The sequence below is a fragment of the Macaca thibetana genome, chromosome 8, assembly GCF_024542745.1.
Source record: "Macaca thibetana thibetana isolate TM-01 chromosome 8, ASM2454274v1, whole genome shotgun sequence".
NCBI classification, from domain to species: Eukaryota; Metazoa; Chordata; class Mammalia; order Primates; family Cercopithecidae; genus Macaca; species Macaca thibetana.
Genome location: NC_065585.1, coordinates 60,198,203 through 60,219,309, shown reverse-complemented (window position 1 = coordinate 60,219,309; position 21,107 = coordinate 60,198,203). Strand labels below are relative to the sequence as shown.

General features: G+C 37.0%; 1 protein-coding gene, 1 non-coding gene and 1 pseudogene across 6 annotated transcripts in view; 2 read left to right on the top strand and 1 right to left on the bottom strand.

Moving 5' to 3' along the window:
* RALYL (RALY RNA binding protein like) overlaps positions 1–21,107 on the top strand; it is a 715,531-nt gene that overhangs the window by 471,347 nt on the left and 223,077 nt on the right. The window lies entirely within an intron of this gene.
* Positions 4,119–4,225, bottom strand: LOC126961987 (U6 spliceosomal RNA). Its single transcript, XR_007728552.1, has one exon. It is a non-coding gene; the product is annotated as a U6 spliceosomal RNA (small nuclear RNA).
* On the top strand, positions 14,199–17,589 carry LOC126961327 (26S proteasome regulatory subunit 7-like; annotated as a pseudogene).

The following is a 21,107-nucleotide window of genomic DNA, read 5'->3' as shown; positions in this document are numbered from 1 at the left end:
TTTTCTCATAATATTTAAAGACCTCCAAATTTAGTTCTCACAGAAAAATAGTCAATACATAAAACAGTTCGAAAGCTATGAAACCCACAATTCAACATGTGACCTTTTTTCTAGCTCCCTTAATATTCATTCAATTTATTTGCCTCTTAAATATGCTCATGTCTCAATCTTTAAAATATTTCAGTGGATTCTCACTGCTCTCCGTATAATGCTCAAACTCTTTCACCCGGCTTATGGGCTTCATGGAAGGAATGTGCTTTCATTTCCTACCTTGCTTCTGAAAACTTCACTTCTTACACTCTATGACACATTCACACTAATATATGCTTTAGGTCCTTGATCAGTTTATAGATCTTATTTGGATCTGTATTTGAACAACATATAAAGAAAAATATTTTGAGGACAATCAAGGTAATTTAACTAATGATTTTATGAAATTAAGACATAATTTTAATGTTTTTAGATATGATAGTATTTTGATTTTGTTTAAACAAAGAAATACTATTTACATACATATGATGAGAGGCTTATGATAATGTCTGAGATTTGGTTCAAAATAATATGAGGTTGGAAAGTACATGAAACAAGGCTGTCTGAGCTCATAATTGTTTAAACTGGATGTTGAACACATGGTAATCATTATACCAATCTCTTGACTTTTGTATATGTTTGAAACTTTTCAAAATAAAAACTTTTTGGATCAAATTATGGAAATGTATTTTAATATAGTTTCAGATAATATATAGTCATTCACAATTAATCTATTACTACATATTTATATAAAATCGTGTATAAAATGCATATATAATTTTTATTTCCTTTTTGGATTTTGAACTTTTAAGTTCAGGGATACATGTGCAGGATATGCAAGTTTGTTACCTAGTTAAACGTGTGCCATGGTGATTAGCTGCACAGATCATTCCATCACCTACAGATTAAGCACAGCATACACTAGCTATTCTTACTGATGTTCTCCCTCCTCTCACCCTCCAACAGGCTCCAGTGTGGGTTGTTCTCCTCCCTGTGTCCATGTGTTTTCATTGTACAGCTCCCACTAATAAGTGAGAATATGTGGTGTTTAGTTTTCTATTCCTGCATTAGTTTGCCAAGGATAATGGCTTCCAGCTCCATCCATGTACCTGCAATGGACATGATCTTGTTCTTTTTTATGGCTGTGTAGTATTCCATGGTATATATGTACTATATTTTCTTTATCCAATCTATCATTGGTGGGCATTTGGGTTGATTCCATGACTTTGCTGTTGTGAAAAGTGCTGCAATTAACATACGTGCACATGTATCTTTTTTTTTTTTTTTTTTTTTTTTGAGACGGCGTCTCGCTGTGTCGCCCAGGCTGGAGTGCAGTGGCGCGATCTCGGCTCACTGCAAGCTCCGCCTCCCGGGTTCACGCCATTCTACCGCCTCAGCCTCCGAGTAGCTGGGACTACAGGCGCCCGCCACCACGCCCGGCTAGTTTTTTTTTTTTTTTTTTTTTTTTTGTATTTTTAGTAGAGACGGGGTTTCACCGTGTTAGCCAGGATGGTCTCGATCTCCTGACCTCGTGATCCACCCGCCTCGGCCTCCCAAAGTGCTGGGATTACAGGCTTGAGCCACCGCGCCCGGCCACGTGCACATGTATCTTTATAATAGAATGATTTATATTCCTTTAGTTATATAACCAGTAATGAGATTGCTGGATGGAATGGTATTTCTGCCTCTAGGTCTTTGAGGAATCACCACACTGTCTTCCACAGTGGCTGAACTAATTTACACTCCCACCAACAAAAATGTTCCTTTTTCTTCACAACCTCACCGACATCTGTTGTTTTTTGGCTTTTTGATAATAGCCATTCTGACTACTGTGTGATAGTATTTCATTGTGGCTTTATTTGCATTTCTCTAATGATCAGTGATGTTGAGCTTTTTTTCATGTTTGTTGGCTGCATTTATGTCTTCTTTTGAGAAGTGTCAGTTCATGTCCTTTGCCCACTTTTTAATGGAGTTGTTTTTTTAATTGTAAAATTGTTTACATTCCTTGTACACACGGGATATTAGACCTTTGTCCGATGGGTAGATTGCAAAATGTTCTTCCATTCTCCAGGCTGTCCATTCACTCTGATGATAGTTTCCTTTGCTGTGCAGAAGCTCTTTAGTTTAATTAGCTCCCATTTTTCAATTTTTGCTTTCGTTGCAATTGCTTTTGGCATCTTCATCATGAAATCTTTGATGTGCCTATGTCCTGAATGTTATTGCCTAGGTTTTCTTCTAGGATTTTTTGTTTGGGGTTTTACATTTATGTCTTTCATCCATCCTGAATTGATTTTTGTGTGTGGTGTAAGGAAGGGGTCCAGTTTCAATCTTCTGCATATGGCTAACCAGTTATCTCAGCACCATTTATTAAATAGGGAATCCTTTTCCTATTGCTTGCTTTGGTCAGGTTTGTCGAAGATCAGATGGTTGTAAGTGTGTGGACTTATTTCTGGGTTCTCTATTTTGTTCCATTGATCTTTGTGTCTTTGTACCAGCACCATGCTGCTTTGGTTACTCTAGCACCGTAGCATAGTTTGAAGTCAGGTAGCATGTGTGTGATACCTCCAGCACTTTTTTTTTTTTTTTTTTTTTTTTTTTTTTTTTTTGGATTGCCTTGACTATTCAGGTTCTTTTTTGGTTCTATATGAATTTTAAAATAGTTTTTTTTCTAGTTCTGTGAAGAATGTCAGTGGTAGTTTAATGAGAATAGCATTGAATCTATAAATTCCCTTGGACAGTATGGCTATTTTCATGATATTGATTCTTCCTATCCATGAGCATGGAATGTGTTTCCATTTGTTTGTGTGATCTCTGATGTCTTTTAGCAGTGGTTTTGTGGTTCTCCTTGTAAAGATCTTTCACTTCCCTGCTTAGCTGTATTTCTAGGTATTTTATTCTTTTTGTGGCAATTGTGAATGGGAGTTCATTCCTGATAAGGCTCTTGGCTTGACTGTTGTTGGTGTATCTGAATGCTAGTGATTTCTGAATATTGATTTTGTATATGAGAGTTTGCTGAAGTTGCTTATCAACTTAAGAAGCTTTTAGGGTGAGATGATGGAGTTTTCTAGATATGGGATCATGTCATCTACAAACAGGGGTGGTTTGACTTCCTCTCCTTCTACTTGAATGCCTTTACTTCTTTCTTTTGCCTGATTCTCCTGGCCAGAACTTCCAATACTATCTTGAATAGAAGTGGTGAAAGAGGGCATCCTTGTCTTATGCCAGTTTTCAAGGGGAATGCTTCCAGCTTTTGCCTGTTCAGTATGATATTGGTTGTGGGTCTGTCATATATGACTCTTATGATTTTGAGGTATGTTCCTTCAATACCTAGTTTACTGAGAGTTTTTAACATGAAGGGATGTTGAATTTTATTGAAGTCTTTTTTTGGCATCTATTGAGATAATCATGTTGTTTTTGTCTTTAGTCCTGTTTATGTGATGAAGGACATTTATTTATTTGTGTATGTTGAACCAACCTTGCATCCTGGGCATGAAGTCTCTTTGATCATGGTGGATAAGCCTTTTGATGTGTGGCTGGATTTGGCTTGCCAGTATTTTGTGGAGGATTTTTGCATTGATCTTCATCAGGAATATTAGCCCGAAGTTTTCTTTTTTTGTTGTATCTCTACCAGGTTTTTTTTTTTTAATCAGGATGATTTTGGCCTCACAGAATGAGTTAGGGAGGAGTCCCTCCTTTTCAATTTTTTGGAATAATTTCAGTAGGAATGGTACCAGCTCTTCTTTGTACCTCTAGTAGTATTTATCTGGTCCTGGGCTGTTTTTTGTTTGTAGCTTCTTATTACTGCCTCAATTTCAGAACTCATTATTGGTCTAATCAGGGATTCAGTTTCTTCCTGCTTCAGTCTTGGGAGGGAGTATGTGTCCAGGAATTTATCTGTTTCTTCTAGATTTTCTAGTTTATGTGCATAGAGGTGTTTATAGTATTCTCTAATGGTTGTTTGTATTTCTGTGGCATCAGTGGTGATATCCCCTTATCATTTCTGATTGTGTATATTTGAATCTTCTCTTTTCTCTTATTAGCTAGCTAGAAGTCTATTTTATTATTGTTTTTCAAAATCCAACTCCTGGAGAAATACAGAACACTTCACAAATTTACATGTAATCCTTGTGCAGGGGCCATGCTAATCATCTCTGTATCATTTCAGTTTTAGTATATGTGCTGCCGAAGCAAGCACAAACACAAGTCTTGACTAAGGCATCTAAACTATTTTTCATCTCTCTTATATCATCAAATAAAAGATCATACTAAAAAATGTGTCAACAACAAGAAAAAAGACAATACTAGACCATTTGTTATTTTATCTACTGTTTTCTGGATATATATTGGTCTTATCACATAGAGAACTAACAATCACCCTAATGGTTCAGGTATTGATATACTTTTAGATCTGTATATGTTTTGTCAGTAAAACAAAGATAACAGATCTTTGATTCTGCCAACCAAGGTTGGCTCTATTCTTGCATGAAGAGTCAGCTTTAATGTATGTATCTAACCACCATAACGTATTTTTACATTGCTCTGAAATACTAGCCTGTTTTGCTTGTTATTGGCTTCATGACCTGAGTCTCTTACTTCTGAGACCATAGTGAAGATGCACTATTGAAAAAGGGCCTTCATATTTATTCATGTGAACAAAATATGCATATGAAAATGAGCACACATGTGCACACACACATATACAGGAACACACATGTATACAGGCACACACAAGGATAAATATTTAACAATGAACCAGGCTCTGCACTAGAATCTGCAGGTATAAAACTTCTCTGATTGGCTAGTTATGTTGCAGTACAGTGAATATAAGAAAATCAAGATAAAGGCTTGCTTCTTTATCAGTTTTCAAAATGATAAGTTGGTACTTAAATATCAGTTAAAGTAGACTGCTGAAGGATTTTTCCTGTTATTGTGAACTCATGTTTTTAAAAATTAATCTCTTCAGTCCATTACAATTTTTTTCCCTGAATAATCCCAACTTTGATCAATGACAACCACTTCAGATTGGCTCCAGAGAACTTTAGACTTGACCTCGGTCATCACTGATAACTTCCTTGTTTCCGGTATGATAGAATGTAACCAATATATCTTATACCATTCCTGATCTACACTGAGAACCAGTCAGCCCAACAAGTAACTTAGTGGGAGCTGGTGTTTAGGGAATCAATCTGAAAACTTGCCTAGAGTTATATAACCTAGGGAGGATGGCAGTGCTTTTCTGATAATGAGCAAGAAAATGGACATTCCACATAGGCTGAGGAGTGCATGGTGGTCTGCAGGAAAATCATGCCATAGAGACAACAGCCTTTTAAAATTCTTTTTCATTACTATTTTTAATCCTCTAAGGCATCTGTTTATAGGCTGTTTCCTCCATGACTTAACTCCTTTGATGATGAAGAAGTGTGTGATAATGGCAGGCAATCGTTTTATAAATTACCACTTCATTTCATGGCGTTCTGTGTCTGTCAAGGTATATGATAATCAGAAAATGCTTACTGAATAGTCACTATGCTAGTTTAAGGGATTCAAACAGGATTAAAACCTTATTTCACATTGTCCTTCAGCTTATTTCAATAGAGTAATGAATGCTATTGTTGGAGCCCAGAGCAAGAAAGTAATAAATTCTGAGTGAAAAAGAGAAATAGTCATGGAGTGAGTTTTGGTAAAGGTCTTAAAGGAATAAAACTTTGGTGTGTGTGTATGTATGTAACAGGGGGTGGGGACTTGGGGCATTATTTAAAACAGAACACCTGTAATAAAGACAAAGACTCAGTGATTTAAAAGTGGAAAGGTAGTAGTAGATCCAGGTGGTTAGAGTATAGAATGGGTGGGAGTTCCAGCATTATGCTGAGAAGACACTTTGAGTCAGTTTGTTGGGGTAGCAAGGTCACTTACAAAGTTATTATCTAAACTTGGGTAATTACAGTTGGCATTAGAGAGGCATGTATTACTGAGACACTGTACAAATAGAACAGTCATTCTGGTGAGTGGATGTGAGGAAGGATTTAAAGATGACAACATAATTTTGCTTATGATGACTGTTATTAGAGCTTGGTCAATAATGGAGTGAGACCAAAGTAGGGTAGTTAGAGCTCAGAAATAACCTGATAAGACAGAGAAGGATATTAAAGGATTTTTTAAAAAAAATTACAGAACATAAAAAGTAGACAATCAAGAATCCGAAAAATTTACTGGTAAATGTCAGATAATTTACAGGAGAGCTATTGAGGTTAAGTGTTCAACAACATATCCATCCATCCATCCATCCATCCATCCATTCATTCATAATCATTTACTCAATGATTATCAAGGCCTATTATATTCATGTGTCTTTCAAGATACACATAGAAAAATAAAACTTGGTCCCACCCTTTGAAATGATGTAATACAGTAATAGATAACTAAGATTCACAGCCACAACTTTCAGCCTAGTGTTGATTTTGTCAGATCACCACTGAACAGTCCATCTCACTGGGTATACTTTGACTCTGTATGTTAAACCAAAGTAATTAGGTATTCATCCCTTTCACTAAATGTTGACACTAGTTGATCATGAATAGTCTCTGGGCTTGGGCAGGGCCATTTGGGCATTACCATTTTGGAACACCCATGTGCTTCTGAGCATTTTTAAAATTTCAACTTTTATTTTAGATAGAGGGGGTACCTGTGCAGGTTTGTTACATGGGTATATTGCATCCAGGTTGTGAGCATAGTCCCCAATAGTTAGTTTTTCAGCCCACAATCTTTTCCCTCTCTCCCCACTCTAGTAGTCCACAGTGTCTGTTGTTCCCATCTTTATGTCCATGTGTGCTCAGTGTTTAACTCCCATTTATAAGTGAGAGCATGTGATATTTGGTTTTCTGTTCCTGCATTAATTTGCTTAAGATTGTGGAGCTGAGCATGCTTTTGATCAAGTCTGTCCACAGCAAATGTCAAGGATTCAAAACACCCTATCATATAAGATGGCCATTCACTTTTAAATGTCAAGGATTCAAAACACCCTATCATATAAGATGGCTATTCACTTTTTACAGTCCAGACCTCAAGTAAATGGTGTACTTCCATTACTAATGGAGAAGGTGTGTCCAACTCCTGCCCTAGATTCATACCATAGCTTTGTAAATGAAAAATTCTCTAAAATTATCTACTTATTAAAGTAAGCATAACTTATTTTCAATCAAACACCAAGTATTTTGCTATTTGATGCAACCTCTTTGTAAATAGAGCAGTTTGCAAACTAGAAGTGCTCATTTCCACTGATTCCTAGTCTTTTCAGTCTCTCTTTATATTCATCTTTCTTAATTTAGTCTCAAAACACCCCCAAGGGGATTGGTGCTGATTCTTGCTTATTTGACATCAAAATTCTTGAGAGCTTGTTCCTCTGAAGCAGGGTTTTTTTGTTTTGTTTTGTTTTCTTCATTTTAAAGCATCTTCTCTATTTCATGCTGGGAAAAAACAAAAACAAAAACAAAAAAACACTAATAATAACCGCCCACCTCTTGTACTAATTTCTCACTGATAATGGGATCCTGGTCATGGACACTCTGCCTAGCATCACTTTTAATATTTTTCCCCTAAAATTACACATGAAGGACTTCAAAGCTCTTTTGTTGTTTTTTATACTTTTCCCACTTGAGGAGTTACACAACTCTTTCTGCTGCACATTCAACTCATATTGAACACAATGCTTGTATGCAAATTAGCAATTTCTGTTGACTATCCCTTGAGAAAGAGAAATGTCAGACATCTGATCTCCCTCAAAGTAATGATTATAAAAATTATGTAAAAAATGTCACAATGTCTTATACCAATGTATTATGTAATTCTTCACATGGCTATAAAGAAATATCCAAGGCTGGGTAATTTATAAAGTAAAAGAGGGTTAATGGAGTCACATTTCCACATAGCTGGGAAGGCCTCATAATCATGGTGGAAGGTGAAGGAGGAGCAAAGGTATGTTTTACATGGCAGCAGGCAAGAGTGTGTGTGCAGGGGAACTGCCCTTTATAAAACCACCAGATCTCATGAGGGTTAATCACTATCATGAGAACAGCATGGGAAAGCCCACCCCCATGGTTCAATTACCTCCCACTGGGTCCCTCTCAAGACACATGGGGATTATGGGAGCTATAATTCAAGATGAGATTTGGGTGAGAACACAGCCAAATCATATCATTCTGCCCCTGGCCCCTATCAAATCTCATATCCTCACATTTCAAATCCAATCATGCCTTCCTAACAGTCCCCCAAAGTCTTAACTCATTTCATCATTAACTCAAAGTCCCACATTTCAAAATTTCATTTGAGATAAGGCTAGTTCCTTCTGTTTATGAGCCTGTAAAATCAAAAGCAAGTTAGTTACTTCCTATATACAATGGGGATACCTGCATTGGGTAAATACATGTCCAAATGGGAGAAATTGGCCAAAACAAAGGGTCTGTAGACCCTATGTCAGTCCGAAATCCAGCGGGGCAGTCAAATCTTGAAGCTTCAAAATGATCTCCTTTGACACCATGTCTCACATCCAGGTCATGCTGATGCAAGAGGTGGGCTCCCACAGTCTTGGCCAGCTCTGTCCCTGTGGCTTTGCGGGATATAGCCCTCCCTCCTGGCTGCTGTAATGGGCAGGCATTGAGTGTGTGTGTCTTTTCCACATACACAGTGCAAGCTGTTGGTGGATCTACCATTCTGGGGTCTGAATGATGGTGGCCCTCTTCTTGCAGCTCCACTAAGCAGTGTCCCAGTGGGGACTGTGTTGGGAGGGGAGCTCTAACCCCACATTTCCCCTTCCACACTGCCCTGTCAGAGGTTCTCAATGAGGGCCCCACCCCTGCAGCAAAATTCTGCCTGAACATCCAGGCGTTTCCATACAGCCTCTGAAATCTAGGCAGAGGCTCCCAAACTTCAATTCATTACTTCTGTGCACTCACAGGCTCAACACCACATGAAAGCTGCCAAGGCTTGGGGCTCCCACGCTCTGAAGCCCTGGCCTGAGCTGTACCTTGGCACAGTTTAGTCAAGACTGGAGCAGCCAGGACACAGTACACCAAGTACCTAGGCTACACACAGCAGTAGAGGCCTGAGTCCAGCCCACAAAGCAATATTTTCCTTCTAGGCCTCTGGGCCTGTGATGGGAGGGGCTGCTGAGAAGGTCTTTGACATGCCCTGGAGACATTTTCCCCATTGTCTTGGCAATTAACATTTACTCCATATTACTTATGCAAATTTCTGCAGCCAGCTTGATTTTCTCCTCAGAATATGGGTTTTTCTTTTCTATTGCATTGTCAGGCTGTAAATTTTCCAAACTTTTATGCTCTACTTCCCTTTTAAACTTAAGTTCCAGTTCCAAACCATGTCTTTGTGAAAGAATAAAACTGAATGCTTTAAAGAGCACCCAAGTCACATCTCTAATGCTTTTTGGTTTAGACATTTCTTCCACCAGATACCCTAAATCATCTCTCTCAAGTTCAAAGTTTCACAGATCTCTAGGGCAGGGTCAAATGCTACCAGTCTCATTGCTAAAGCATAACAGGAGTCACTTTTACTCCATTTCTCTACAAGTTCCTCATCTCCATCAGAGTCCACCTCAGCCTGGACTTTATTGTCTATATCATTATCAGCATTTTGGTCACAGCCATTCAGCAATTCTCTAGGAAGTTTCAAACTTTCCCACATCTTGTCTTATGAGCCCTTCAAGTTTTTAGGAAGTTCCAAACATTTCCACATTTTCCTGTCTTCTTCTGAGTCCTCCAACTGTTCCAACCTCTGCCTGTTACTGAGTTCCAAAGTCACTTCCACATTTTTGGGTATCTTTACAGCAGCACCCCACTACTTAGTACCAATTTACTGTATTAGTCCATTTTCATATTGCTATGAAGAAATACCCAAGAGTGGGTAACTTATAAAGAAAAAGAGGTTTAATGGACTCACAGTTCCACATGGCTGGGGAGGTCTTACAATCATGGCAGAAGGCAAAGGAGGAGCAAGGGCACATCTTACCTGGCAGGCAAGAGAGCATGTACAGGGGAACTGCCCTTTATAAACCCTTCAGATCTCATGAGACTTCTTCACTATCATGAGAACAAGACAGGAAAACCTGCCCCCATGATGCAGTTACCTCCCACCAGGTCCCTCCCATGACAAAGTGGGGATTGTGGGAGCTACAGTTCAAGAGGAGATTTGGGTGAGGACACAACCAAACCATATCAACCAAAAAGTTCCAGTTTTTGTAAATATGTTCATGTAATTGCACTAGTCAAATCTGCAGAGAATCTACACTGTCTTCCACAAAGGCTGAATTAATTTACACTCTTACCAGCAGTGTATAAGTGTTCCTTTTTCTCCACAACCTTGCCAGCATTTGTTATTTTTTGACTTTTTCATAGTAGTTATTCTGACTGGTGTTAGATGGTATCTCATTGTGATTTTGATTTGCATGATCAGTGATGTTAAGCTTTTTGTCATATGCTTGGTGGCCACATGTATGTCTTCTTTTGAAAAGTGTCTGTTCAGTTATTTTCCTACTTTTTAATGGGGTTGTTCGTTTTATTGTAAATGTGTTTAGTTCCTTTAGATGCTGAATATTAGACCTTTGTCAGATGGGTAAACTGCAAAAATTTTCTCCCATTCTTTAGGTTGTCTGTTTACTCTGTTGATAGTCTCTTTTGCTATGCTGAAGCTCTTCAGTTTAATGAAATCTCATTTTTTTTTCAATTTTTGCTTTTGTTACAATTGCTTTTGGTGTCTTTGTCAAGAAATTTTTGCTTATACCTATATCTATCTTAAATGGTATTGCCTAGGTTGTCTTCTAGGATTTTTATAGGTTTCAGTTTTACATTTTACATTTAAAATCCACCTTGAGTTTATTTTTGTATATGTTGTAAGGAAGGGGTCCAGTTTCAATCTTCTGCATATAGCTAGCCTATTATCCCAGCACAATGTATTGAATGGGGAATATTTTCCCCATTGCTTGCTTTTGTTGGGTTTGTCAAAGATCAGATAATTGTAGGTGTACAGTCTTATTTCTGGGTTTTCTATTCTGTTTCATTGGTCTGTGTGTCTGTTCTTACACCAGTACCTTGCTGCTTTGGTTAGTCTAGCCCTGTAGTATAGTTTGAAGTTGGGTAGTGTGATGCCTCCAGTTTTGTTTCTTTTGTTTAGGATTGCCTTGACAATTTGGGTTCCCTTTCAGTTTCATAAGAATTTTAAAATAATTTTTTCTAATTCTGTGAAGAATGGCAATGGTAGTTTAATGTGAATTGCACTGAATCTACAAATTGCTCTTTTCATGAAATTGATACTTCTTATCCATGAATATGGAATTTTTAAAATTTGTGTGATCTCTGATTTCTTTGAGCAGTGGTTTGTAGTTCACTTTGTAGAGATCTTTCACCTTCCTAATTAGCTGTATTCCTAAGTATTTTATCTTTTTGTGACAAATGTGAATGGGCATTCGTTTCTTATTTGGCTCTTGGCTTGACTGTTGTTGGTGTATAAGAATGCTAGTAATTTTTTCACATTGATTTTGTATCCTGAGGCTTTGCTGAACTTGCTTATTAGCTTAAGAAACTTTTGGGCTGAGACAATGGGGTTTTCTAGGTATAGGATTATGTCATCTGCCAACAGGGATAGTTTGACTTCCTCTCTATTTGAATGCATTTATTTCTTTCTCTTGCCTGATTGCCCTGGCTGGAACTTCCAATACTATATTGAATAGAAGTAGTGAGAGAGGGCATCCTTGTCTGGTGCTAGTTTTCAAGGGGAATGCTTCCAGCTTTTGCCCATTTAGTATGATATTGGCTGTGTGTGACTGCCCTATCTTTCAACATTACTCTAAACGCAGCATTCTTTTATAGTTCTCTCTGGCTCTTCCTACTTCTTCCAAAGGCCAAGTTGTATACTCTGGATGATTACACAGTACTTTAAAAGTATTCAAAGGTAATTCTTTTTATCATTATCTCATCAAGGCTGTATAATCCAGGTGGACAGGACCATTTGTCTTTTATTCTTAGCATATTTTTAGCATATGGAGAATAGTCAATAAAATTTGATTAACAAAATTTCCTCTGTTAAGCTCTTAGTGTAGTCAATGCTGGCTTACTAGGTTATTACGCATGAAATCCAAGATTACAGAACATTTAGAAGAAGATACATTTCTTCTTAAATTTTTGAAAGCAAATTGTATACAAAGTAAGCATAGTTTGAGTTAAAGTTGTTTCTTAGATTTATTCTTACTATGTTTATTTAAAATTTGATTATAAGAAGATATATGCCAGTAGTGCAGATGTGAAAAAAAAAGAAGACATAAAATGTACTGCATCTACTGTTAAGTAGCTCTGAGTTCTTAAAAATGTAATTACGTTTGTAACTTGTTAAATTGAAGGTTTTTAAACCATAAAACCCATAACAAATAAGATTTATCGTATTTCCAATTCCATGATGTTTGAGAAATACATTTTATTCTGAAAGCTTAGCAAATAAATATTTAAGTTGAATATAAACTTGAATTTTTCACTAAACTTTTAAAATATGCTTATTAAATGTTTTTATTCCTTAAATTACAGTGTAACTTTGGATGACTTAGGTGGTTTTTGAGATTATTTGAAGAATATCTTTTTTCAAAAATATGTATTAAAGTATAACCAGTCCACCAATTCTATTACTTTTCTACTGATGTTTTTAAGAAATTTGACTTAATAGAGGCTTACAAATGCCTCTTTAAATAGGAGATAGGAGAACTGAATGGAATAGAACTAATTCCCCAAATATTAGTTTAAAATTTACTTCAAAAAGATAAAAATTAGCTTATGGTTGAGGAATATTTTCAAAACTGAATTACAAAATGAAATTTTAGGAGTTGATTTTTGACTTAGTAACCAATATTTGATGATTTTCATGCTCATACAAATATTATCAAATTCAAACATCTCTTTTTCTCTGAAAGGTCAACTTTGTTTCTCTGTGGAATTCCTCACTGTTTTGTGTGTTTGGTCACATAAAAAAGTTTGTCTTTTTGAGTTCCCCCTTTTCTGTAGATATTCTCCTTGTCTTTTCACCACAGTTCATAGATGTTAGATCGTCTTCTCCACCATGTGTATTATTCAGGTGATGGGTACTCTAAAAGCCCTGACTTTACCCGTATACAATCTATGCATGTGACAAAATTACACATGTACTCCATAGATTTGTACAAATAAAAAGGAAAAATATTATTGGTCACAAACAAAAAGAGCACATGAGTTGGTGAATCTAACTAAAAAGAGAACTGTGAGGCAATTGATGTGTTAATTAATGTGGCAATCATTTCACAATGCATGTGTATATCAAAGCATTACATTGTATATCTTGAATATATCCAACTGCTATTTGTCAAGTATACCTCAATAAGGCTGGAAAAAGGGGGAAAAATAAATAAATGAAATGATAGTGATAAGCAATAATATTTTATAAATGTCCTTACTTGAAAGAATATTTTCCCTTTGGATTTTTTCTGATCCAAGTAATTGCAATTGCAAAAACCAGGAATCACTAATGTAGAGATATGGATAGCAAATTTGGGTTGCTTATACTATGACTATATTAGAAATGCAGCTTATTCCCTTCTCCATGTGGTCCCTGAGATTTTGCAGATGTCCATACAGCAGAAATAGGTCTTAGTGTGTGGCTTGTATGCAAATATACAAAACTTGGTTGTAGGCATAACCCCTTTTTTCCTACAGATAGTTTGAGAATGTTGCAATTAAAACCATGTCCTAACATTCCCAGTGTGCTCCCAAATCCCATGTCCCAGTTAGCATTTTGTTATGTGAACAAACTGAGTTCACAATGAGTCCATGAGATAACTGAATCTGTCTCTAGAATTTTAGTGTGATCGTGCTTAATAGCAAATGACCATTTAAGGTCCCCACCCAATCCTAAAACAGCCTTTTGCGTTTCAAGAAGCTGTATTATAGCTGGTTATGTCATCATTAAGCCTCAACTAAATGATTATTAAGGCCCTTCTGTGCTCAGAGTTATGGGGAAACATAGAAATGAAGGCAAAAGTTATAATCCTTTCAAAAGATTTTTTATTGCTTGGGCTTGATTACATATTAAAGGAATTTTTTTTTTTTTTTTTTTTTTTTTTTTTTTTTTTGAGACGGAGTCTCACTTTGTCACCCAGGCTGGAGTGCAGTGGCCTGATCTCAGCTCACTGCAACCTCTGTCTCCTGGGTTCAAGCAATTCTTCTGCTCAGCTTCTCAAGTAGCTGGGACTACAGGTGCATGCCACCATTCCTGGCTAATTTTTGTATTTTTAGTACGGATGGGGTTTCACCATGTTGGCCAGGCTAGTCTTGAACTCCTGACCTCATGATCCACCCTCTTGAGCCTCCCAAAGTGCTGGGATTACAGGTGTGAGTCACCCTGCCCATAATGCAGTCTCGTACTTTAAAGGAAGAAATAAAGAATTAAAGGAATGAAGAAGCAAAAAGATTTTATCTTTTTTTTTCTCTAGTTGTCAATGTCCCAGATAAAATAAAATTTGATATGATTTGTCTTTTATTAAATAAACTAATAAAAAGTTAAAATTATTATGTTTGTAAAATGTATTTTGAATAACATGGTCCAGTTTTTTTCATATAGCACTAAGTATAGATTGAAGATTATATAAACAGTTAAACCTGGTCATTGTACTACTTATAACCTTAAAAGGAAATAAAAGAAAGTATAAGTGGGAATAGGCATAGATTGCCTACTAAGAAATGGTATGTTATAATATCAATAAATAATTTGCCTATTTCTTAATTATCTCAACAAAATGTGTTTTTTAGAGATTTTTTGAATCAGAAAAGTGTACCTATAACATTCTATCTAACAATTTAAACTGGTGATAAAAATGGAAATAGAAAAGAATAAAGATTGCTTCTGAACAGAAAATGCTTAAAACCAGCAGTATTGATATTTTGTGCAATAAAAGAAAATAAAAGATGCAATTACGTCAGCTGCTTTCTCAGGTAAAGCTGTTTTTAAAGAAAACTTCTTAAAGTGATGGCTAACTGAACTCCCACATGAAATGACTTTTTTATGACATTTTCAATGTACCTTCAATTCATATACTTCTAGCCTAAATTATTAGCCTAGGCTACTTTCCCTTTACTCACCTCAGATAGCATTTTTCAAGAAATAAACTTATGTACAGCACAAGTGGAAAATAAAACCACTTTCTATTTCTTCATTTATAGGAGGTTGAACTTCTCCGGAGTGCTAGAGCTATAGATTTTTCTGGATGTGTGCTTCAGAGTGAATTCAAGCGATATTACTTTTCTCTTAAGTTACCAACCAACTGAAAAAAAAATCATTAGTTCTAAATTTCAAATTCCACTGATATCATAAGTTATACAAAAGCACTTTGCTATTCACACATTTTTTTTTAACATTGTCTATATGGGAATGGACAACTCTTGATTACTATAGTTAAATTGTCAGTTTTATGAATTACTTCCTATACAAATGACCTCCTCTGCCCTGCAAGTGTAGTTTTGTTGTTTTGTTTTTGTTTTGTTTTTGTTTTTGTTTTTGAGATGGAGTCTCACTTTGTCACCCAAGCTGGAGTGCAGTGGTGAGATCTCAGCTCACTGCAACTTCCACACCCTGGGTTCAAGTGATTCTCCTGCCTCAGCCTCCTGAGTAACTGAGATTACAGGCATGCACCACCACACCCAGATAATTTTTTCATATTTTTAGTAGAGCCAGGGTTTCACCATGTTGGCCACGCTGGTTTCAAACTCCTGACCTAATATGATCCACCCACCTTGGCCTCCCAAAGTACTAGGATTACAGGCGTGAGCCACTGCACCCAGCCAAATGTAGCATTTTTAAATATGAACAAGCACATGATAAAGAATTTATAAGGAGGCTGCAAAAGGTCAGAAAAATTGTACAAACCTATTTCAACATGGAGTTTTCTTGAGTCTCTTTATTACTTTCACATTTCCTGCAGAAAGCTAAAAGTTCACTAGCAACAGTGCATAAAAGAAATAATAGTAAGGCAGTGTAATCACTAAGGAGCTGAATCACTGGCATCTCTTAAAACGCTGGATTACCTCTGTGCTGAACAGTGGAAAATCAAAAAGGATGAGAAGGATGACAAACACTTTTGAGCTCTGAATGAAGAGGATACTGCCTTGCTGAAAAATCATGGTCAGAGCACTTATTCTAGGGAGATTAAGCAGGTTGAGAATGACATTCAACAACTCCTTAAGAAAATTATCTCAGTAGTATTAAAGAGTCTGACACTAGCCTGGCCACCACCAGCACTCTGGGATTTGGCTGCAAATAAGCAAATGCTCCAGGGTGAACAATGTTTACAGGTTGCAAGGTGTAGAAAGACAGTAAATGCTGATTCTGAGAACTCAAAATACATTGTCAGTGTGTAGCAGATTGCTAAGTTTGTGGTGGACCTCAGGGATCTAATGACATTGAAGCAGGGATGAAATTTGATGTGAATTAAAATCATATTCCCATGCTTTCTAAGATTGACCCAACAATTACCATGATGCCAGTGGAGTAAAAACCTGATGTCATATACAGCGATGTTGGTGGCTGTAGGGAACAGATTGAGAAATTGTAAGTAGTTGAAACCCCACTACTTCATCCAGAGAGATTTGTTAACCTTGGCATGGAGCCCCCCAAGAGTGTGCTCTTTGGTCCACTAGGTACAGGCAAGACACTCTGTGCTCAGGTGGTTGCTAAATGGGACTTATGCTTGCTTCATCGAGTTATTGGATATGAACTTTTACAGAACTATACCTGCAAAGGGGCTGGAATGGTTCATAAGCTCTTCCCAATGGCCAGAACAAGAAACACCTGCCTTATCTTCTTTGATGAAACTGATGCTATTGGAAGAGCTCAGTTTGATGATGGTGCTGGAGGTGACAATGAAGTACAGAGAAAAAATGTGAGAACTAATTCATCAGTTGGATGGCTTTGATCATCAAGGCAATATTAAGTGCTGATAGCCACTAACAGACCTGATACTTTGGATTCGGCACTGATGAAGCCGGGGAAATTGGATAGAAAGATTGAATTTAGCTTACCTGATCTAGAGGGTCAGACTCACATCTTTAAGATTCATACTTGCTCAATGGATGTTGAAAGATACCAGATTTGCATGGTTAGCACAACTACATCCAAACAGCACTGGGGCTGAGATTAGAAGCTTTTGTATAGAAGCTGGGTTTTGTTGTTTTGTTGTTTGTTTTTGTTTGTTTTTGTTTTTGAGACTGAGTCTCACTCTGTCTCCCAGGCTGGTGTGCAGTGGCATGATCCCAGCTCACTGCAACCTCTGCCTCCTGGGTTCAAGCGATTTTCCTGCCATAGCCTCCTGAGTAGCTGGGATTATGGGCATGTGCCACCACACCCAGCTAGTTTTGTATATTTAGTAGAGACGGGGTTTCACTGGGTTAGACAGGCTGATCTCAAACTCCTGACCTCAGGTGATCTGCCCACTTCAGCCTCCCAAAGTGCTGGGATTACAGGTGTGAGCCACCATGCCTGGCCGAAGCTGGTATGTTTTTGACCAGAGTATGGTTAAAAATTGCTACTGAGGATTGCTTGGAAGACATAAATAAGATCATTAACTATTATGCCAAATTCGGCACTACTCACTGCTAACATGACACAATGGAGCCCTGAAGGCTTTCAAATGAAAACACATCTTTTCATTGGAATCCAAACCTTTTATAGAGTTGTTAATAACCACTTCACAAAAAAGGCTTCAACATTATAAAATAATAATAATAGTATTTGTCATTTACTGAATATGTGATACTTGTGCCAAGTTAATGTGCTGGCCATTTATATTTATTTGATAAATATTTATTGAGTACCCACTATGAATTAGGATAAGGAAGATGATCACTGCCTTCAAGGAGCATATAATCACATATAAAGAGACATGCCCAAGGCAATGATAAGGAGACTCGATGGAAATTATGAAAGCACAGACTAGCCTGAGGTAAAGCTTTCTGGAAAAGTTTATGATTGAGCTCCATATTAAATAAATTAGAAGATTTGCATTTGAAGATGAAGAGAAATGACATCCTAAGCAAAGAAGTTGTGTGGATAAAAGCATTGATGAGAAAACACTATCTGTGTTCAAGGAACTACAAAGAAGTTAGTATTTGAAAGGTCAGAACCGACAAGACCTGAGGCTGGAAAGGTATTCAGAGTTAAAATCATGTAAGAATTGGCATGACATTTTAAGGTACTCAAACTTTTTCCTATAGGTGAGAAAAGTCAATCAGGACTTTGAAATGCCATACATGTAAGGTATACATACCTTACATACATGTCAGGGTACAGTTTATATTTCTGAGGATGTATTAGTTCAGGCTGCCCTGTCAAATTGTCATAGATTGGAAAGTTTAAGCAACAGCAATTTATTTTTTGCACAGTTTAGGAGGTAGAGAAGTCAGTCATCAAGGGGCTGTCAAAGCAGGTTTTACCTGAGGCCTCCTCTTGGCTGGTAGGCAGTCGCCATCTTGCTGTGTGCTCACGTGACTTCTTTGTTGGGGCAAAGAGAGAGCAAGCTCTCTGGTTTCTTTCCTTATGAGGGCACTAATCCTTTTATCAGGATTCTACCCTCATGACCTCATCTATCTCTCATTACCTCCCAAAGGCCCCATTTCCAAATACAGTCATATTGGAGGCTAGAGTTTTGACATGTTAATGCATTGAGACACAAACATTGAGTCCATAACAGGGGAGAAGGAAAGAAACAAAAGAGCAGCTGTGAGGTGAAATCAGTGGGTTTGAGTGGTCAATTGATTGACTGATTGTAGCTCAGAGAGAAGATACAATCTACTTTTTTCTCTACCCATTATAACCCATCAACTCTATACCACCAGGTGAGGCTACTGCACTAGTCTTCATCCTGGTTCCCTTCCTGCTCTTTACCCAACCCCCACCATCGTCTCCACTACCAGCCTTCATTCCACCATCCTCCTCAGCACTATTCAGCTCCTTTCTAGTACCTGATTCTCTCCCAATTCAGGACATTTGCACATTCTAGTGGAGAAAATAGGTAAGTGTACAAATAAATGCAACTCAGTATGCTAAGTACTACTGAATGACAGAAGTTGCTAATGGTACTATAGTCAGTTCTGTTATAAATATGACATATGTGTTCCTGAAAAAGTATCACACCATGTAGCATTATACAATTAAAAAAACACAGGGATAATGGTAAAATGGGCTGGAGTCGAACATTCAAAAATTTTGTGACTGCCATATTTTTAAAAATAAGAACCTAATGAAAATGGTAATGTTTGTGTGTGTGTGAATAGTTAAGAAACACATAAATGATACAATAATGTGAGTATTTTTACCATAAAATTTGGTTTGCTTTTGGAAGTGGATATTAAAAGAGTTGCAGCTTGCAAATTATTAGGAAGTAGGAGGATGGTGAGCTGAAATCAGAGGAAAGGTTTTATTAGGTGCAGATAGGTGTGGCTTATAAAACACCCAGTGAATGGAGAGAGCTGGTGCATGTTTGTGGTATGTGTGGATTAGGGTACATTTTGTGTATCCCCACGTAGCTTGGACACAGCTGGTGCAGTTTTTTGCATTCCCCTCATGTTTCTGATGGAGGAAATCATGCATAAGCAACCTTAATTTTTTTCTTTATATCAATTTCTTTAGAACATATTTACGTTTTCAAAACAAGCATTATAGCAGAACTGACAATAATTGTGCCTTGAACAGTTGGAAAAAGCATCACAAAACTGGCAAAGTAAACTGAGCCTTCTAACAAGAAAAGCTATGTATCAGCAGAAAAGAGGAAAGAGAACCAGGCCAAGGAAGCAACATGCATAGAGGGGATCAAATGTGAAAGAGAACATCATGTTTGGCAAACTGCCAGCATGTTATTTTGCTATATTAATACATCATATTGTTTGTTTGTTTTGAGACTGGGTCCAACTCTGTCGCCCAGGCTGGAGTGCAATGGTGCAATCTCATCTCACTGCAACCTCTGCCTACTGGGTTCAAGCAATTCTCCTGCCTCAGCCTCCTGAGTGGTTGGGATTACAGGGGCACACCACCATGCCCATCTAATTTTTGTATTTGTAGTAAAGACCTGGTTTCACCATGTTGGCCAGGCTAGTCTCAAACTCCTGACCTCAAATGATCCTCCCATCTCGGCCTCCCAAAGTGCTGTGGTGGTTATAGGCATGAACCACCACACTCAGCCATTACATCATAATGTTTTTAAAAGTTATTTCAAACTTTTATTATTTTCATCATCATAAATGTTATAAATCACTTCCTTTTCCAACATTTGATTCTTTATTTCTCATTTCCTCCAATGATAGGAAAAATAATTTGCCTTCATTTGATGTGTAAAATCTTCATTTTATATATGTGCCTTTATTTTTGTGTAATCCACCTAATAATATGGTAACATTGTAAAAATTTCAAATACTTTGATCGAACTGAATTAACTTTGCCTTGACGTTAAATATTACAAATAGTCTTTCCATGTTAGAAAATAAATATCTTTCACATACTTTGAAATGACAAAAATGGCAACTTCATGAATTCTAATCCAGGGGTAATCATGTTTTCATATTTTTGTGTTCTGATATATTACAAACTTGATGGCTTAATGTTAATTAGAATTTTTAATTCAGCCAAAGAAATATTGTTCCTTGAGGTTTAATTTAACCTATTCTATTTCAAATTAACAAAATATAAAAGGTATTCTTATATTACATGGATTCATTAAATCAATCAATCGCTTATTAAATTCCTACCATATGGATAAAATGATCTTAGGGTCTATAAGTCTATTTCATTTCGATTCACATCTTATAATTTCCAATGTTCCCTCTTGTTGAGTATTGGTATATCTGTACTCAGAACACTCTTGATAGAAGCACATTGAATGGGAAAAAATACCCGAGTGAAAACAACACTATTATTTCACTCAACTGATTAGGTTAATTGATTTCCTGATAGACATAGGCCTTACTCCACATGGATGATCAAATTTATTATAGTTTCTGATCCTTTGAGGACAC